The sequence below is a fragment of the Oryzias latipes genome, chromosome 7, assembly GCF_053564925.1.
Source record: "Oryzias latipes strain Hd-rR chromosome 7, Olatipes_Hd-rR_3.1".
Classification (NCBI taxonomy): Eukaryota; Metazoa; Chordata; class Actinopteri; order Beloniformes; family Adrianichthyidae; genus Oryzias; species Oryzias latipes.
Window position 1 is genome coordinate 30,087,643 of NC_136243.1, and position 17,407 is coordinate 30,105,049.

Genomic DNA, 17,407 nt, shown 5'->3' on the forward strand with positions numbered 1-17,407 from the left:
ATCACATAGTCTGTTTCTTGTTAAAACAATGTAAACATAAAAAACAAGGTTAAAGTATTAATAATTTATTTAATATGTTTTTTATTTCATAAGTGACCATGGTATATGTGGGACAATGCCCTTCAGGTTGTTCATTGTAGTTATGGATTAATGGACAACCATTTTCTGGTTCGTTCCTGGCAGTTCATGCCTTTGCATCATCCATTCATTTATGATGGACACCTCGACTGGGACTATCCCTTACCTATTTTCTAAACAGAAAAATATGTTTTACATTGGTTTCAGTCATCAGTGAAACAATTTTTTTCCACAAAAATATTTGGGGTTTGGACCAATTATTTATTGACTCACTCACCAGCGGAACCCCAATAGACTCCTGTTTTTTTGTTGCTGACAGGAATCTATGTTCCAGCCAAATGTTTTGATGCAAATCAACGTTGCAGTGCACACAGCAATTCAGCAGTTGCCAATAGATTGGAGTTGCACAAAGCCAATCCTCTAGGGCAGGTATCTTACTAGTTTTCCCAGTTACCCCTGTTCTGCCTGCTGCTGATCACCTGGATCAGGTGTTTTGTCAATAGGAAGGTGGAAAGGGAGGGATGTTTGCTGAGGAAGCAGGCTCTATAGCTGGGCAGCCTCGTGCATTTTAACATACTTCTCTGTGAAGAAAGTATGATTAAAAAAACAACAACTGTAAATCGAACGGAGAATTACGGTTTCAATGATGTTAAAAGGTGGCAAATTCAGTTTGTTGCAACATTTATTGTTTGTTCAGTTCCACACATTAGGTTTTTAACTTTTTCTCTTTTCATTCTTATAAAATTAAACAAACCAAAACATATATTCATATAAACTTCTTAGGGAAAGTACAATTCAAAATATGAAGTTGCAAAATAAATGCCAAGTCCTAACTGTCCTGAAATCTAAACTTCAGTATCATTTTATTTCAAGGAAAAACCTAAAATCATTGCCAACATCTTGAAAGCTCCTTAGAAAAAGCAGGAATCTTATCAACCAAATGATAAAAGAAGAGAAGACAGCGGCTTGCATAAGCTGCCTTACATAAGTTCGGCTTAATAATGCCACTTTTCAGCTTAGTGGAATAAAGAAGTTACGCAAGACGTATGCCAAGATGTGAGAACACTGTAAACACTCACCCTCTTCTGACTAATTCTTCCACCCTCGCTGAAAAGCACGCATCATCACATTTTTTCCCCACTGTCAAAATGAAAATGGAAATGTTTAACATGTGAAATCCCTGTTAGACCTGTGGGAGCTGCAATTCGATCCCCATGTTAACAGGAGGCCACTCATAAAGCGTCTTCTCAGTTTTTGCTCCTCATCATTACAAAAGATTTTAAAACGGGTTCATTGTCCCGTTTCTTAAACTAAATTAACAGTTAACCCCCCACCCCCACAAAGGATTCTCCAAAACTTTTACCCTCCTAAGGGGCCAAAAGGCCAACATGGCTCTCGAGTAGCATGGATTTATGTCAGAAGTGCTGTAGGGGAATTCACTAAAGCCAGATTAGAAACACTGCAGGGGCTCAGAGAAGATTTAACAAAGTTGTGGGGCAGGAGGGGAGGTTGTCAATGTGTTAACACGGACTGCATGACAAAACTTTTCTTAATACAGCCAAAATAAGCTCAACTTAACTCAGTCTAAATATGTCAGTAATATTCAAATAAATTCCTAATGAGGTCACATGACCCGAAACACATCTAGACCTGAATCAAAATAAATAAATACACTTTAAGGTGTTCCAACCATTGACTGTATATGAGAACTGGACTGAGTATCAGGAAGAACCCGCTGGCTCGAAGAAGTCAACATTCCAGAGAACTCTATTGAGAAATAAACAGCTGTTACTCAGTCGTTCGATTTTTCAGAATAATCATTCTTGCTCTACTAGATTTACATTTGCTTTTGCTCTTGTAATCCAAACATTTTTATATTTGTTTCCTTTATTGCAAGTTACTTGAGTTATAAACTGACCAATCAGATGCTTCAATGAAAGTATGTGGTGCCCGTTGGCCCCCCGTGTTAAAACGTTTGAAACATTTGATTGACAGATTCTCTGCAGCCACTTTCAGAGGAGGCGTGGACTTCCAACAACCTCACTCCTGATTGGTAAGAGAGGTTGCCATAGAAATGGTGACTCAGACCGACTTAAACCATTCCCTGCTAAACAATGTTGTCGCAAAAAATGGCAACTGAATTGACTTCATTGGCGCTGGGAGTAAGCTGTTTTCATGGCAACGTCACACTCACTCACTCCATCATGAACAAATTCTAGAAAAAGCCAGCTGAAATCTTAGTTTCACGGTTTAGGGACAAATTTTCAATCAAGACCATAAAAAAAATAGCTAAGCATCAATCAAGCCTTTTCCAAAATAATTTGTTGTAGTCCTATAATAACAGTAAAGACTGATCCTAAAAACAGCCCATTAAAAAAATAATTTTAAATGCAAACATGAACACTAAAAACAAACCACTTTCCTATTTTCATATTATTGACTCTTCTGTTCATATAAATATACTACTATACTAATGTTTTTTTTTTAAATAATCAATCATCACCCTCCAGAATAATACTAAATAAAACAGAATAATCTTACTAAATGTAGGACATTTTAAGGAGAAAAAGATCTGACATTTAGGACGCGTTACCTTCATATTGATCTGACTTTCAGAAGTAAAAGATCTGCATTGCATTCACTTGCTTGTGTAACAGGATTACACAATGCTGAGAATAGAGAGGGGGAGGGGTCACCCTTTCAAAATCAGTCAAAGAAAAAATAAAAATATAAAACAAAAGACTCAAACAGATCAAATCCACAGACAACAAAAACCACTCTGTCTGGTTCGTAGAGCCGTGTTCTGTTAGGAGAAGTTTGGGTCTGGAGGTTTTATGATGTGTTCATGCAAACTAGGTTTAAAGAATTCTCTTCAAATGAGGCAATTCGTCAGTGAATGTTAAACACCTTTAATTTGTTTTTATTTGAGGGCTCCCACTATTGAACTGTCACTTAACATGTCAATGATTCAGCATGCATCCCAAATTAATAGTTTTGTTTTTCTTGGGGCAGCTTAAAAATGAAAGGAGAAAATCTGATTAGATATTCAACTTTATTTGAAAATCAGTTAATAAAATTGTTCCTTTTTTGGGGGCTGGAATTTTCCCAGCAGTTGAAACCACAGGTGACAAAAAAGTGAAGAGATGTTTGCAAAACAGGTCATTTTTGGTGATGAAGCATCAGACTTCTACTGTTACAGCTCAGTCAGGGGCCAATGCAGCAGGAACATGCTCAGTATTTCCAAAGAGCTCAAACAAGCAACTGAATGTGGACACACTGATGTGAACATCACTGTTAGTATGTTAAAGTAACTGTATGTTAACTAGAAAGACCACATTTGTTTAATTTGTTTGCACAAAGGTAATTGTTGTCTCACAAGGATGCAGTAAATTGTATTTTATTGGCTAACTGCAACAAGCAATAATTAATTTAAAGGGTAGAAATGCCACAAAGTTTTAAAAGGAGTAAATAGTCAAAGCAGGAAGGTGGTTTCATGTTTGGTAATGCATGATCCGTATGGTGGCTGGGTGCTCCCTTAGAGATGAGGTGAGAAGCTCGATCACCCGCATGTCCCATTGGGCAAAGGAAGACCCAGAGGGAAGTCCGGGGAAGACCCAGGACATGCTGGAGAGACTTTGTCTCTCGGTTGGCCTGGGAATACCTCAGCCCGGCAGACTTCTTCCTGACCCAGCTCCACCATCAAAACACTTTACAAAGAAAGAAAGGGCACTGAGCTAAGCACAAATTAGCACTGAAACAATGAAAAGAAAGAGGATTATTAATTCTAGACGACCAACTGATTGCAGCAGCCATGCATTTGTTTCCCGCTCTGGGTCTTAGTAAATCCGCACCTTCCCCCGTTTGCAGATATTTTGCAGTAGTTCTGCTCAACCTCAAGATCTGGTATACAGCTTTCTACGGATTCAGGCGTCTCCTCACTCTGACTACCTGAACACACCTGATCCAGGTAAACAGCAGCAAGAAGTGCAGGGAGAGATGGAAATCAGGCAGGGAGGAACGTTGTTTTTCTTTTTTCCAAAGTCTGTTCAAACAAGCCGATGGGATACAGCACAAAAATCGCTGCTGGATCATAAATAATAAACGTCAGGAGCAAACGTCAGTACATCTAACTCTGCAACGCCATGACCACTTCAGTCCTGCCCTTGAGAAATTTCCCAAACTCTGAGGTTTTTTTAGTTCACCATTTTTTAAAGACCGGCTCCTTCCTGTTTCACTGACATGCTCCACTGTCACTCTTCAGCTCTTCAGATGAAAACCTCTTCTTTTCTGCACTCATAAAAAAATGCCAGACTTTGCTTGGACCTTCCACATCACCATGCACACCCTCTGAAAACTCTTCCCGAGGACGTCTGTGACTCCACGGACCATTGCACCCACTAAAGCCCGTTGAAAATCAAGCTTTCTCTAATTGCTTTTACTGTTGTTTCTTTTGACTTCCTACACTGTGTAACTTACTGATTGTATAGCTTTATTTGAGTGATTATAAATAAAGGCTATTATTGTAGAGGGAGACATATTTTCCATTTAAAATCCATTCAGTCTGTTCCAGTCAGAACTCAACAAAACAATGATGAACAAATAAGCCCAAATCAGATTTTTAATTAGGCTGGTCCCAAGCAAAGTACATGCAGAGGGTCGTATCATGAGGAAACTTATAAGACATATCAAATAGATCAAAGGAGAAGATACATTTATGGATAGATTAACTGATATGACGATAGAATGGTTTTGTAAGCATTTTAGAGGCTATACCTCAAACTTTCAGCACACCCAGATTTGCCCCCACCTAATGTTCTACATGCACTCCATGGTGGGTCTGGCTAAATCTGGGTCTGCCTCAGATTAGTAATCAGTTTTTGATCGAGCATCAATGTACTTTAATGTAGAAAATGTTGCAATTAAACAAATCCAATTCTGTTGCAGATCCTGCTCAAAGGTAATTCTCAAACACTCAACTTTACAAGTTTGAAAAAAGTGAGCAAATGTTTATAATTTTCTTTTTAAGCATCTGAAAATAATAAAAAAAAAACTATTTTCACTTCACCAAGTTACAGTGGGGGAAAAAAACAAAAAAAAAAACAGTTCCTGTAGGGATTCATTCAGTGGCAGCCCTGATTTAATCCAAAATGTTAGTGAACATGACAGTTAGGTACCATGACACAGATTCAAGCAGCTCGTCATCATGAAGCCATTGCACCTCGCAGATGTCACATTCCGGCTGCATGTTTTGGAGAAAAAAACCTGGGGGGGGGGGGGGGGGAAGCTGCGCGTTTGCAGTTTTCTAACACAGAGAGGAAGCCGCTACAGCGATGCAGACGGGAGAAAAGAAGCGCAGATGCATGCGCGCATACTGCTCTTTGTCTGAATCCACAGAGCGGCTCACAAACCAAACACGCTTTTCCCCGTGAACACAGTTCAGCCTCCGCGCGTTTCTTACCTGCCGCCGCTCCTGCGCCGCTTCCCTCCGGGTTCCAACGCTTTGATTTCGGGGGACTGGGGGGTTACGGCACGCGGGACAAGCTCACGGCTTTCACCGGCTTTCTGGCAGAGGGGGGTGGGGGGTCGGTGCTGCTGGTATCTGCGCCCTCCAAGTCCCGGAAATGAATCCAAACGGACACAATGCGCATCGGCATTACGCGAAACTCAAAACACACGACTTAAGCCTTTTAAGCTGATTACAGTATGTTATTGCAAAATACAATTTGTTTTGTTGATAAATAAACAGTTTGACGGAAAAAAAGAAGAAAAACAATCCACTGTTGTAGATGAAACCAGGAGGTGTTTTCAATGAGACCATTAAAGCTCCATTATGGATCTGCTGAAGCTTTTCTGAGCCCCTTTTGGCAAAGGTACAGAGCTCCATCTTTGCCACTGTTTTTCTTATTTTTCTTTAGAACTGTCATGTTTCATCTATATAGAATCCTGTTAAATCATAATTCTGACTTCTTTGGTCTTGTTTTCGCATATATATTTATCTATATATCTCCAAATGAATTCCTATCTAGGAATGTCCTCTTTTGGAAGTTATGGAGCTATCATTTTTGACAGTTTAATCATTTTTTGTGTCTGAAACATTGTTTACTTACCAATAATTTAGTTAATTTGTTAAGCATTCAATACAAGTATATGATCAAAAAACTATATTTAGATTTTTTGTGCCCAATCCTAGCTCTTCAAGTGCAACCCTTAACATCCATCTGTCAAAAGAATAAAACCCCATAAACGGTCCAAGTAAAGCTATTATTATTATTATTATTATTATTATTATTATTATTATTATTATTATTATTATTATTATTATTATTATCCGGATTGCCTTTTACTTCTTAGCTGAAAACTCAAATTGTTGATACGATACATTCATGTAGTGCCCTCTATCGGTAGGTACTTGAAATTACAAAAATAAATAAATACTCATTTGAGTGGACAAATAGGGTAAAAAAATGGTTTAGTATTAAAAATAAAAACACAAACGGTTTCACCCATATAGTTAGCTTTTCTTAATGCTTTTAATCTTAATATTTTGTACTATTTTGAAAATCAGGACAGCAAAAGAGGATGGAACCTCGAATTTACAGAATAGATGGAATAAACTTTAAAACACTTTTTTGAAATTCTTTTTCTCATATTTTTATGATATGGAGGAAAAGGCTTTTCCTACTGAGAAGTATAAAGTTATTGATTTGTTGTTGTTTAGGGTTTTATAAATCTGAAACTCCTCATCAATTGGTGAAAAAAAAATAGTTTTTTTGAAGAGAGCTGACACGTATCTGGTATCTTAAAGTTCCAGGCCTGTTAATTTAGGGTCAAGATCTTCTAAATAAAAATGTCTTAATGTCAAATGTCTTAACCTCAGTTTTAAAACACTCGACTGAGTCAGTTTTCGCAGAGACAGAAGGAGGCCGTTCCAGAGGCAGGGAGCAACTGCCTGAAAGGCAAGGTCTCCCTTATAAGTATTTTTTCCTGAACGCATAATGGTGATAGGAAAAGTAGGATTTCACTTAACCCGTGTGCTATACTATGGGGTCAAGATGACCATTGACGTGTTCTCCCTACCATGACAAAGGTGGAGAGGATTTTATGTAATCCATGGACACCAGTGAAGATCACAAATAATTGAAGACTAATGGTCTAGATGACCCAACTCCCAATGTCAAAGTGCAGGATAGCACAAGGGTTAAGTGGGAGAAATCTGTGTGCCCCAATCTGGACATCCCACTGTGCTGTTACTGAGCTGTTGACCCAAACTGCTCTGGTTGAGCTCCTCTGTGGCTTCAGGTGGATTCTTTGTCCATGTAGGAATGTAAGGACAGGGTTTTTGCTTCTACTGGACACTTCGGCACAACTAACAGAGAAAAGTCTTGATTAAGTGGAATGTTTACTATTGTTTACTCTCACTATTGCATCTTTTGGCCTGCACAATTAACCACAAATATAGCATCATGGCGAAATCAGCCTTTGCAATTTGTGCGTCCCAAAAGATGGCGTAAAATGTGATAAATGGCTACCTTAAATGTTGAGATTGATGTCATGACAGCTTGAAGTATTTAACCAATCATATAGGTAGCCCTTTACAGATAAGATGGAGCCCTATTATGTTAGATGCCCACCTCCTATGTAGACTTGGGTCATTTGGATAATAATGTATGGTGTGTTGTTTAGATAAAACTGTTGTAGTGAAATGTGTTTTGTTCTCCTATGTGTTCATGTATTGCAGGTGGATTGCAAGTCATTATTACTAATACAGTACATCACCAGTTTTTCTCATTTTGTGCAGCCCTAGTGTTCACAGATTTGTTCAGGAACTGTTTTTGAAAACAAAATTATCTGCAGAAAACCTTTTTGATTTATTTGTTCACACATTTGCCTTCAATGACATATTTTATGGTGTAATGAGAAAAAAAAAATCACAAGGATTTTAACTATGTATGGTTTCTTTGACATGTGAGAAATTCAGTAGGATTGCTGAATACTGACTTGCCAAATTCTCAGATGGGAGTTGTGGTGGTTGAGCTGGTCGACCAAAATGTTTGGTGTGATTCAGTTATAACCCTTGTGCTATCTTAGATGACCCCACCCTTACTTTGACGTGTTATTCCTACCATGACAAAGGTGGATAAAGGTGGAAAGATTTCATGTAATCCATGGACACCAGTGAAGATCACAAATCATTGAAGAAAAAAGATTAAGCGCACTGTCTAGTGGGTCTAGATGACCCAACTCCCAATGTTAAAGTGCCTAGGATAGCACAAGGGTTAATAACACGTGTGTGAAGAACTTGAAGAAACGACGTCAGGTTGTTCTGTGTCCTGTACATTACCGACATACAGCACATTTCTCCTCCTCTAAGCATCTTTTCCTGAACATTTTTCTGCATTTTTTCCCATCATACGTTGCCATTGAGTGTCTCTGTTTCTCTAAGGGCTGCAGAATCCGTCTGCATGAAGAGATCACGAAACCAGGAGCAGAAAATGGTGTAAACAGAAAAGATGAAGTCAGAGGTTTCTGTGTTCGTGTGTTGGATGTATGTGTGGAGTGACAAGAGAGATGGACGCTTTTGTATCCTCAGGAAATTGGAACAAGCTCCGAGGTTCATCCATCTTTTTTCTCGTTTTCTCTGCCTGTCCGACTTTGTCCTCTTAAATGAGTTTCCTTTTGGCCATCAGTGACTGCTTTGAGAAATAATTGAATCCTAAAAAGCCCTTCCTACCTCTGTTATATCTTAAACAGAAAAGACTAGAACAAGATTAATGAATGAAATTCCTAAAATACGTGAAAATCAGTTATACTGAGAACACCATTTTAATGCACTCTTTAGAAAAGTAGGTGTAATTGTTTCGTCTGATTTAAAATAAAATCTAAGTAAATTCTGTCTGAAAAAGTAGGAATCTTTGTGCTCTTTTGTCCTTTTCAACCTATTAAAGACATTTAATTTTACTTATAATAATTTAAATGTAAAACTTTTGGATGTATAAATATTTTTAGAGTTGCTCATTAAATACAAAACAAAAAGCAAAATCAAACATCTGTATAAATATTCTGGCAAGTTCTTTATTATTTAATCAAACCTCTGGGAAAAAAAGGGGGTAAAACTTGACCCCACAGGGCGCATAAAGTTGATCAGACTGTTATAAACTTTGTGTCATTTTTCTATTTCCTGCTTTACTTCAGTTTATTAAAACACACACACACACACCCACACACCCACACACACACACACACACTTGTTTAAGCCACCTTACTGTCATATAATGCAGGTTGGAAAGACTACGTTGCACTGGCAGCATATGTACTCTAGGTGGAGCCAGTCATCCATTAATGTTGATCTGCTTTCATTCCACAAAGTCTTCAGCACATCCAAAACAGAAAATCCGATTTTATGAAACAGTATATCCCTTTAAATATCACATATCCTTCATTTGGATTGATCTAAATTCTGTAAATTCTCAAAGGATTTGCTGTTTCTTTGGTTAAACGCATGTCTGTCTCCAAAGCAATTCAGAAAAATCAGAGCAGCTTCCTCTATTTTTACTTGATCGAAAAATTCAAAATAACTTTTAGTTTAATGTTTTCTTTTTAATGCATCTATTTGTCCTTATTTTATTCATAAGTTTTGTGTATTTTTTACTGATTTTAAAGATTTCCTTATATTAAACCAATGACTTGTTGTGTTTTTCACCATCTTGTTGGCTTTGCCTTCACTCTCCATGTGGTCGACTTCTGCAGACATCCACTCCAGCCTCCTCCAGCTCTCTCACTGGTGAACATCCAGTGAAGGGATACCCAGAGAGTGGACTCCTACATAACCTGAGTGTTCCTTTCAGCAGCAAACTGGACGCGCTGTACAGGAAGGCACAAAGCAGGCTGTACCTGCTGAGGAAACTGCAGCCCTTAAGAGTGAAGGGGTCACTACTGAGGACTTTCTAAGGCTTCAGTTATCCTGTACGGCGCCACCTGCTGGAGCAACAGCATCATAGACAAGAAAAGAAGCCCGACAAAAACATCCTTAAAAGGTCCGGCTGGGTTTCCCCTCCTGGAATCAATCAAGGAGGTGGGAGACAGAAGCGTCCTAGCTAAACTATTATCTGGATGTGCTGGACCATGTATTCCACCCACTGCCCTGGAGAGCAGCTTCAGTGACAGATTGATCCACCCTTGTTGTGTAAAGGAGAGATTTCACAGGTCTTTCCTTCCTTCTGCCGTCAAACTGTGCACTAAACATATGTGACTGGACCTTTTCACCCAAATGGATTTTGTCCATAAAGTCTGCACCATGCTTCTACGAATGTTTGATATTTAACCGCACACATGTGTGAACACTTTTATTTTTAGCAATTCATGTTTCTATATTGATTATCTCAAGTATACATGTATGTGCATCTACACTTTTCCTCCTCCCTGCTGTGCAACTCTGCAATTTTCTTTTTTATGTTGATATGTTTTATGTTAATTTTTATGTTCCCTAATGTTGTGTCTGACGTTTTTTTTTTACATTTGTTTTACAACTAGAATATTCTACAGCATCATCTAATACAGAAGCAGAGGAGAAATTGCTCTCAGATCCTTTTTAAAGTAATAGTTCAACATCTAATTAGAATATAAGGACCCCTATTCCCAGAATTTCTTATCTGCCACCATCCAAGATTTCCCTCCATCTGCTGAGTGACAGAAATGCTGGGGAGCTGCTTAAACAAAAAACGCTGACAAGGAGCTAATGTTTGTCATCCCCCACATTACAGTAATTAACTCTTCATTCCAAGGATAAAAAAGGACAATGCTTTTTTGTTGAAATGTTGGCCCATAGTGGAGGCAACAGGAATCAGCTAATCATACAAATTCTGTAAGAATGTGAACAATCCCAAACTCCTAAGTTAATGAAATCTTTTAATTTGCTTTAAATTTGACTGTTTTTGAATTCTCTCTGGAATCAAGTTCACTAAACTCTCCTAATGGCACTAAAATGTGCTTTCTATTTACAAAAATCCCCTCGATATTTACTATTTATGTGACTATAAATACATGCAGTTTACCATAGAATTTACCATCATGTTTACCACAGAACAAAGAAACAGTCAGCTGATGCCTTTGCCAATATTTTCTAAGACTTCCATTATGCGCGAACCCAGATCCAGACCCGTTTCTGTGACTGTTCAAAAACAACTGATAAAACATTTAATGTAATAATGGTGATGCAAAATATATTTATCTTCAAATGTGTCTTCTTCCTACAGTACTCAGTAACACATTTTTCCTCATCATGACCACTTGGAAATGGTTTATTTCCCTTTTTTATGGTTTAATTTTCACAAAATATTTTGTTTTATTTGCTTCTAATAAAAATTAATTATCTGTCTGTCTGTATGTAATTTCAAAAATGTTTTCAATAAAACTGCAGTTAATGTTGCTATTATTATCAATATTTTATTAAATGTGCAGTGGCTTTTTGGATTTGCAATACTTTTGTTGGCAGATCTGCGCTAGCAGACATGTTTATTAAAAAAGCAAATATATTTTATGAGCTTAATATGAAACTAAAGTATCTAGCCTCAGTCCTGTGTGCTTTAAAACTGTGCTCTAACTTTTATTTATCTTCGTTTTGTCATGTTTCTGGTGAAGAAACGCTTTGTAGCACCGCTTCTTGGGGTACAGCGTCAGTTATCTGAATCTGTTTGCATGGCTCCTCCCATTTACTATATTCATTTTCATTTGGGGCAAAATGCTTTTTGGTAAAGCAAAAGCAAGCCATGAAGGAGTGGATTTAAAGTAGGTAGAAGAGAGAGAACCCCACATCCTACATCAGAGATGACAATTTTTAAAACTCCCTCATTATCTCATTCCATATTTAATGTTTTAGTATATGTTCAAATTCCCCTTTCAAGTGATTTCAGAGAATCCAATGTAATCAAAAACACGGAACAGTTCAATGGGTAAATGTATGGTTGGTAATGTGAGTAAGAAATAGATTTTTTTCTTTAAAAAAGCTCCTTTTGGTTCAATGGTTAAAGAATACTAAGGTTTCCTATGACTCCTCTTTAATGAAACTATGTTGACAAGAAAAAGTGTGTCAGGAACTCCAAAGATAAATCATGTGAACAGCGCTGCTACCTCTGGTCCTGGGCAGTGAAAGTGCTGATGGAAGTCTGGCCTTTCCATGAATCATCCACTCATCCATCACAGCTGGCCAACCGGGTTTCCCTATTTTGAACCGTCGCTCTGAGTGGAGTGCTGGCACATTGCTCATTTTAATCTCCTTAAGTTTTTGCTCCCTCCTTGATGCCAATGAGTCAGTCTGTCAAAGTGATGGATTCCAGCGTTGGGGCTCGCTGTCTGAGCAGGAAGCTGTGTGCTGGCTTACAGATCGGTCGCTGGTTTCATTAATTTATTGGATGCTTCACGTGTGTTACCGTCTAACAAATGGTTTGGACGTCTGCCACTGGAATTTGTGCTGACAAAGATGACAAATGTGTGTGGTGAACATAGAGCTAAAGATGCTTTGAGTTGCTCTGCTTGTTACAGTCAACCTAAAGTTGGCATTCTTTTGTTTGAAGTCCAAACCAATGGCGACGATCAGAGTATGATCATCACAGTCATGTTTCTGAAATGTTTATAAATTCTATTTACACAAATAAATTGAATATCTCACCCTGGAACGCCATTTTGATCTTAATTTTCTTTATGTATGTCCTCCTTTATCAGAAAAATTACATACATGTTGAAAACACCAAAAACTATTTTCATCAAAGTTTCTTATGTTGTTAACTTTAAGAAACCTGTTTTATTTATTTTTTTCACCTTTTGTGTTTTAAGTTAAACACAAGTCATGTCTTTATTCATCAATCTTTTCAAATTACTGCCACACATGTGCCTCATTGTTAGTCATTGTGGTCATCTCGCTGTTCTTTGTCCTTGCCATTTCTTTGTCTGTTCCCTTCCCGTGTTTTTTCATCTGCTGTGAGTTCATTATGAATTTTTCTCCGTGTTTGTTTAGCTGGTTTTGATTTCCTGCCTTTGCAGCTTCTTTTGTTTATCCCAGTTTGATTAAACTAGATCAGTTTATTATCATCTGCCCGCCTATTGTGCTCCACGCTTTGGGTCAGTTCACACAACCCCTTCATGTGTTTGTCCCTCTTTATTTATCTGTTTGTTAGGTTTCATCTAATTTAGTTCTTGATGTCACTAAATTAATCTTTTTTTTCGTTTTTTTTTTTTTACCTCCCATGGCTTTGTTTTCTTTTTCTTTCACTTGTACCCCGATGCACAAACTTAATTGTCAGTTTCGTATGATGCAGCATGGGACTGATGCTCAACATGTGTTTTTTAAAGGTAGCCCCCCCCCCCCCCCCCCCCCCCCCCCCAAAAAAAAAAAAAAAAAAGGAAACTGCAGAGATAATACTGGTTAAATTTGGGGTTTTGTTTCCTGCAACTAAGGTGTTTATTTTGCATCATAGTCAACAACACTCAATGTTGTTACTTTCAAATTCTGTTAGATCTGACAATGATGCAGCGTTACCTTAAGTAGTTGGAACTTTTATAACTTTAATAAATGTATAAAGTACTATAAACCATGGGTTAATTGACTATAAAATAGCTAATGCAGATGCTGCATTTGCTTCTTTACTCCTTCAAGCAACACACTGTTTCCTTTGTTTGATAATCATATTTAATGAATCCAATGTGACTTGTGTGTATACTGTATTAATTACTGCAAAGACTGGGTAATAAATTACACTGTCAAGGAAATTGTATCATCTTCTATCATCTTTGTTAATTTTTCTTTATTTTCTCATCAATTTAATACTTGATATCTGAAACGGGATTGAAGTAGAGGTTTTCTGATGCAGTAATCCATTTTTTTAAATAAACCGATAAATCAAATCAAATCAATGATACAGCTGGGTTCTAAGCAAAGGGTGAACAAGATTACCATGAGAATTTCAATATTACATACATTTACTTTATTTCAGACTCGGGTGCGGTCCATAGAAGAAGATACAAATACAACATACATACTAAAATAAAATAAAAATTAAAAAGAATATAATCGCTGTATCCAGTGTTTCCTCAAGGCGGAAGTTTAGCGGCAGGAGATTCTTTTGGGATCAGTCAGAGACATGATAATTGAATTCTTAGATTTGTCCAGGCGTTCCATGAGGCTGTACGTAAGCTTACGCAGTTGTGCTTCACAGGTGGGGGTGTGAGCATCCACAAACAGCTGACTGGCTCTGTACCACCTCGGCACCTGTAGCAGAACCCTAAAAGCATCGTTATAGGCCAGTAAGAATTTACAGATTGTCCCACGTCCATAGTTCCACCAAAGAGGAGCCGTATACAGAGGAGTGCAGTGAGCTCTGAACAGGGAACACTTCACTTGAAGGGAACACATACTGAATTTACTCATCAGCATATTTCCCTGAACATAGAGGTTACAGTACTGTCTCTGAATGTCTCTATCATCCCTCCAATCATCAGTAATGAAGTGTCCAGGATATTTGATAGTTGAGGTTTGCTCCAGAGGCATTCTACAGAGCTTAAAAACAGGAAAGTTTACATTTTTGTCATTTTTGGTCCTTACAATCATTATTTTCCTTTTAGAAGGATTGTAGTTAATATCAAAGTCTCTACCATGGTCAGAGCAAACTTTTAGAAGTGTTTGTATCCCAGCACTGTAGGGGCTAAAAATGACAAGGTCATCAGCGTACATAAGACGATTAAGAAATTTGACATTCAACAACACACCCAGTTTTGGACAGATTCAACTTAGTAGATAGATTGTCAATATATACATTGAATAAAAAAGGAGAGAGGATCCCTTCTTGTTGAACGCCATTGCCTACATAAAAAGGCTCAGATAAAACATTGCCCCATTTGACAACCATCATTTGATTAGCGTACCAGAAAACCAGGAATTGTACCAGATATTTCGGCACACCTCGATTAATTCGCTTCTGGAATAGTTTGTGGTGGTTCACCCTGTCAAAGGCCTTAGTGGCATCAGTGAAACACAAAAATACAGATGTATTCAGATTCAGATATTTCCCAACTATTTCCTGTAACGCGTAAATACACATATCAGTGCCGATCCTTTTTTTAAAACCAAATTGATTCTCACTTGTTAAAAGATGCACTTTGAGCCTAGTCAATAAAACATATTCTTACATTTTGGAGAGGTTGCTTGCAAGGGCATCGGTCGATAGTTCAACACACTATTTAAACTGGCAGTCTTGTCTTTAATGACAGGAACCAAAATAACCGAGAGAACTGAATCAGGCAGGACTCCATGGGTTAAAAAGTCAGTGAAACACATGGCCAACAGAGGCAGTAATTTAAAACTTGAATATTTTAAATGCTCGACTGTGATGTCATCTAGACCACATGCTTTGCCTTCTTTTATCTTTGAAATTAAAATCTCACTTGCACGAATCACCATTGTGTCAGTGAGATCCACATTGTCAATAGAAACTGATTGACTTTTTACCGAATTAAGCAGGTCAGAATAATGCTTTCGCCATAAATCAGCAATGTTATCAGCACCACATACACCTTCAATGTTGGATGGCAGTGAAGTTTTACGATCATTCATAACATTAACCTTCTTCCAGAATTTATGGTAATCATTATTTTGTAGACCTCTGGGCAGAGAGTCTGCTCTCATGTTTTCTTGCCTTTTAATAAAGCAAGTATTCTGATTAATCCTGAATTATTTATAATATTTTTAATGTACATTTTTAAAGAATACTAATGTGCATTAACATGGGCATTGCAATATTCACAGAACAAGTTTAGGGTGTGTTTTCTTTCATCTTTTGCTGCAGCAGAATCACAGCCAATTTGTGTTTTCTTCTGTTCTGAAGCAGAACCTTTCCAATGCACAGACAGCTCTGAACTTGGCCGGCAGCATTTGTTCATCTCTATAAAGTCCAGCCTCAGAGGAGCAAACTTGGCAGCACAAATGAGAGTGGACCTTTTATATTGTGTCTCAGAGACAGCATGCAGTCGGCTTGAACAGTTCAACGTCGAATGAAGTTAACAGCCATTTTTTAACACTTCTGCAAAAGTCTTCTCGATGTATTTGTTGAACCATCTGCAGTGTGATGTTAATGTTAGAACTTTCAAGCCAAATTTATGAATATGTTAATATTTACAACGGGCTGTGTTTGAACTTGGAGAATAAAAAATGATGCTCATTTAATAAATACTGTTTTGTTTCAACCATTATTTTATTTTGGACAAAAAGCAAACAAAAGGACACAATCTTCATAGAAAAGCTTACATTCAATCTACAAACCAAGTTCTTGGTGTTTAAACAGATTGTGGCATTTTTCTGATGATGATGGAAAACATGTGGAAAGAAATCTAAGCTTAAAATTACATTACTGAGTATTTCTTTAATCAAATTGTTGTGAATCAGAAACAGACAAAAACTGATGTTTGAAAAAAAGAGTATTTTCTATGTGTAAAATATGCTGATGAGTCCGCTTGCAGACAAATAAAGCCGTGTACGTCATTGTTATCCTCATCTGAGCTGGAATCTGGAATCTACAAAACTGTATGGCTGGATGGCTACAATATTGCGCACCATTTTTGTGGCACTGCTAATGTCAGCTTGGGGGTTTGAGGGGCTGTAAGCTAGCAGGAGAGAGTGTAAACACAGTACTCTCAGGAATGGGAAAGGGGGGTGGGGTTGCCCACATCCTAGAGGTGAATTTCTAATGAACTACTTACTGCCTGTATGCAGAAACTATGTCCTAAATGACAGGTTTTTTAATTTTTATTCTGTCTAAAAACGGGATTATCATCATTAGAAGACCACTGGGCACACTTTATCAATAGATCAAAAGATGATTGTAGGTCTAAAAATCCTCAGAAAAGATTCCTTGATGCCAAATTCAAACGTGTTTAACGTTTTTTCAAAAACACCACAAACAGAGCAAAACGTTTTAACGTCTATTTGATTGTAATGGACCTGCACAGACTGGTGAGAGGCCTGAGCAAACACATCTGGTGCAGTAAAATCAGGTGTGATATCGGACACGTGATGCTCAAACTCAGTACTGCCTGACGCCTCTGCGCGTTCACGTCCCTACACAAACGGCAGGAGCGCGCACGCATACTGTAACTCCGCTCGCCTTTTTCTCAGCATCAGAAGCACTTTACCACCCCATTTATTTTAGAGTTTAATTCAATCTTGAAAAATCAATTATATGTTCTATAAATTTGACAAAGTTGATACATTTTACATTTCAAATGTTGTACTGCCTGATTATAATTTATATAAATGCGTTACCTCGTATTTCTTATTTTTTATCAG

The 17,407-nt window shown here is 37.7% G+C and overlaps 1 protein-coding gene across 2 annotated transcripts in view; it reads right to left on the reverse strand.

The window, feature by feature from the left end:
• The window catches only part of LOC101167365 (helicase ARIP4), a 56,010-nt gene extending 50,272 nt beyond the window's left edge, over positions 1-5,738 (reverse strand). The window contains exon 1 of one of the 2 annotated variants that reach the window (XM_023956420.2): positions 5,537-5,738. The gene's annotated coding sequence lies outside the window, so the exon portion shown is untranslated. The remainder of the gene's footprint in view (positions 1-5,536) is intronic. The other variant, XM_023956419.2, reaches the window with a different exon arrangement.
• Between the last annotated feature and the right edge of the window lie 11,669 nt (positions 5,739-17,407).